Genomic DNA, 3,965 nt, shown 5'->3' with positions numbered 1-3,965 from the left:
TCTTTGTTGCTGCGCGCAGGCTTTCTCTAGTTGCAGCAAGCGGGGGCTACTCTCTGTTGTGGTGCGCAGGCTTCTCATTGCGGTGGCTTCTCTTGTTGCAGAGCACGGGCTCTAGGCACACAGGCTTCAGTAGTTGTGGCTCGCGGGCTCTAGAGCACAGACTCAGTAGTTGTGGTGCACGGGCTTAGTTGCTCCGCGACATGTGGAATCTTCCTGGACCAGGGCTCGAACCCGTGTCCCCTGCATTGGCAGGCAGATTCTTAACCACTGCGCCACCAGGGAAGCCTGAAAACAGGCCCTTTAGATAGTATATTTCAAGAAGAAATTTAATGAACCCAGATTCTTGGATCTTCCCATACATAGAAAAGCACTAAAATCATTAACTGAGATATCTGTTCCTTGTGAGTAGTAATAATCTTTTACCGAGATATTTGCTTAACTGCATGTATTCCCTAGCCAAAAATCATATATATACTGGCTTCTCCCCCTACCTCTTTGAAGCAGTCCCTTCAGAGCTACTGAAAGGCTATTGTTGCCGAACACCAGTTCTTGTGCCTAAAGCACAGTGAGACCAAACAAACCAAAACATTGGAGTTTGGAGCAGAGGCAGGTTTATTGCAGGGCCAAGCAAGGAGAATGGGTGGTTTATGCTTGAAAACTCTGAACTCTCTGGTGGTTTCCTGGGAGAAGTTTTTATAGGCAAAATTTGGGGGTGAGGGCTGCAGGGTTTGTGACTTTCTTCTGATTGGTTGGTGGTGAGGTAACAGGGCGGTGTTACAGGAATCTTGTGCTCAGCCAGAAGTTACCATCGTTCACTTGGGTGGGGGCCTTATTGGGGACCTTAGTTCGTTCAGAAGAACTCAAAGATATTGTTATGTATATCCCTTGAGGAGGACCAGGATCTTGCTTTAATCGCTGCACTATAGTTTCTTGACTATTCCTCCATTGTTTCTGCATTCCGTTTCCGTGATTAGCAGCTGTTTGAATCTGCCATTTGTAACTCAGGGAAAGTCTAGGAGGCTGAAGCCTTCATCCTACAAATAAGAAATGGGGGACCCAGAAAGGGTTTTTTGCCCAGGAGGGCCAGTTTCAAGTCCTGCTGTGACCTTTCATGACTCAGAAACAAGAAAAACATTTCTGGCAAAGCAATCAGATTCTGGATTGATGGTCAAGGTAGAGCTGAGCGTTGCCTGTTGGATCAATGGGACAAAGAAGGGTCCATGATGTTGCCAAGGTTTACAATGGACATGTGGAAAGATGGGGTTGCTATTATTTGAAGTTGATAAGGTGGAGTCAGGAGTTTGATTTGTGGACTTTAAATGTGTCTCTAAAAAACCCAAGTGGAGAGAGAATATCGCATTCTGTCTGGCATTCAGGGTACAGGTGTGGGACTGTGGATGGAATTTTGACTCTTGAGTGTATACACAGAACTTAAAGAGGTAAGATTCAGTGCTACCACAGGGATTATAAGACGAAAAGAGGCCTGAGAACTGAGTCCCGAGGCACTTGAACAATTAGAAGTTGGGGGGAAATTAGCGCCATCCGCAGTTTCCACCGAGGTACCCCCGCCATGCCCGTCTAAACTCCAGAACTACATTTCCCAGAACCCTTTCCGTCTGTGCTTCCTGGTTAGAGGCCGGTTATGAAGTCCCGCGACACTTAGAAGGCGGAAGTGAAGCGGAAGCCATTACTCTCCGGAGGCGATTGCTGCTGTACACATGGGCAGAGGAACGGTCCACCGCGGCCGCTTCCGAGCTGTTGGTCCCAGCGGCAGACCGTACCTTTCAATGAGTTTCTCGTCCCTTCGGCAGCAGCTTCCGTGACCTCTGCTCCCCGTGATTCTACCCTCCGTGATGTAAGACCCGCTTTCCTCACTTAACCCTTTACTCCCCGCTTTCCTGAGGACAAGAGAGGCCCATAAGGCAGGGAGGGGTGTCGGGGGACAGGGACCTGGGACCGGGAAGCCAGGCAGCCAGGAAGAGTGTGTTTTAGATCCTGTGATAAGCGGTATGAAACGCTAGTGATGAAGTTTAGGACCACGTATTTAGCGATAAGGGGGAGGCACTGGTGATCTGGTCCAAAAAAACTGACATCTTGGGATGGGGACAGAAAAGCCCGGCCGAAGTGAATTCAGGACATTATTTTTTTGGCGAGGGGAGGTGTGTGTGTGTGTGTGTGTGTCAGGAATTGGAGGCCGCAAGGATAAACTACCTACTTTTTGCTTTGTGGTCAGCTTTGTCTAACATTAATAGGAGCACACCTGGTTTTCTTTCTGTTACCATTTATCTTGAATAGTTTTTACACTTAAACTTTTCAGTTATTAATCTTTATTTACTTTAGTTGACTCTCGTGTAAATAGCCTATAACTAGATTTTAAAATGCACTTCAACATTGTTGTTTAATTTGAGAATTAGTCCATTAATATTTATTGTGATTACTAATATTTTGCGTTGATCTTTACCATCTTATTTGGTACTTCCTGTTTATTTTTTCCCTTCAAATAATTCTTTTGTCAGAATATAGGACATATATGTCCCACAAAAATATGAAAACACAGAAAATTAAAAGAAAAATAAAGTGAATCTGCAAACCAGGCCAAGAAAAATAAGTATTTGAAACTTCGGAAACCTGTATTCTCCTAAAATGCGTCTTTCTCTTTCCCCATGATTTTCTTCCTGGATTTTACTGCTTATATGTTTTCTCAAAAATGTATTTACTAATTTTGGTAGTTACTTGTAGGTGGACTTACACTAAAGTATTTTCAGAGACACCCTCTTTCCATATTGATGGAAGTACCCATTTTAATTCAGATATTTCCAAATATCTTGTAGAAGATTACATGCACCTACCTACCCATTCTTTTTCAGGTATTTTGTGACTCAAATTTTAGTCAGTTTACGAAGTTCCACATACCGGGGTTTTGTTTTCAAGTTGTGTTGAATATATATATGGATTTTGAGAATATTGGCATCATTATGCCATTGAATTTTACAATTAATTAGTTATATCTTTTTTTAAATAAATTTATTTTTGGCTGCCCTGGGTCTTTGTTGCTGCGTGCGGGCTTTCTCTAGTTGCTGTGAGTGGGGGCTACTCTTCATTGTGGTGCACGAGCTTCTCACTGTGGTGGCTTCTCTTGTTGCGGAGCTCGGGCTCTAGGCCAGCGGGCTTCAGTAGTTGTGGCACGCGGGCTCAGTAGTTGTGGCTCACGGTCTTAGTTGCTCCACGGCATGTGGGATCTTTCCAGACCAGGGCTCGAACCTGTGTCCCCTGCATTGACAGGCAGATTCTCGACCACTGTGCCACCAGGGAAGTCCCAGTTATATCTTGTATAATGCCTTTCAATAAAGGTTTATGAGGATCAGCAAAAACGATTTAAGGGTTTGTTGTTGTTGTTGTTAGATTTATTTCTAGGAAAGTGTATACTTTCCTTTTGCATCACACACATTTTTTATCATTTACTTTCTTTGGTAGACAGGCTGAGGACTTTGAGTAGCATTGAATGGAGTTGGATAGCAATCTTGAAGCAGTCCTGTTTTCTTTCTGACTTTAAGGGAAGTTAACTTGAAAGTTTGCTGGAGGCTTTTTTTTTTTTTTTTGAAAGCGTTTATTAGGTAAAAGAAGTCTCCTATTTCCTAATTTAAGAGTTTTTGTCATGGACAGCTGTAAGCTTTTAACAAGTGATTTTCCCCCCCAGCAACTTCTTTGATATGTTGATGAATTTCAATCACCTTTTGAAAACTGATAGGTCTGTGATAGGTTCTAGTTCTGTTTGTGCTTTGAATGAATAAGTGAAAACTAAGACTTTCTCATTTACCTGATAATGTGGTGAATTAAACCAATTGATTTTCTAATGTTACATTAAATTTGCTTTGGTAAAATAACTAAATTGGAAAGGATATGTACTATTTTATCATTTTTGGTTTCTGGTTGCTAGTTTTTTTTTTTTTTTTTTTTTTTTTTTT

General features: G+C 42.5%; 1 protein-coding gene across 1 annotated transcript in view; it reads left to right on the top strand.

Annotated features, from left to right (window-relative positions):
- The first annotated feature begins 1,713 nt into the window (after nucleotides 1-1,713).
- LOC112414687 (zinc finger protein 317-like) overlaps nucleotides 1,714-3,965 on the top strand; it is a 95,415-nt gene continuing 93,163 nt past the window's right edge. The window contains exon 1 of the mRNA XM_024767259.1: nucleotides 1,714-1,855. The gene's annotated coding sequence lies outside the window, so the exon portion shown is untranslated. The remainder of the gene's footprint in view (nucleotides 1,856-3,965) is intronic.

The sequence above is a fragment of the Neophocaena asiaeorientalis genome, unplaced genomic scaffold (genome assembly GCF_003031525.2).
Source record: "Neophocaena asiaeorientalis asiaeorientalis breed wild unplaced genomic scaffold, Neophocaena_asiaeorientalis_V1.1 scaffold87, whole genome shotgun sequence".
In the NCBI taxonomy this organism is placed as follows: Eukaryota; Metazoa; Chordata; class Mammalia; order Artiodactyla; family Phocoenidae; genus Neophocaena; species Neophocaena asiaeorientalis.
This window is presented reverse-complemented; position numbering and strand designations above follow the sequence as displayed.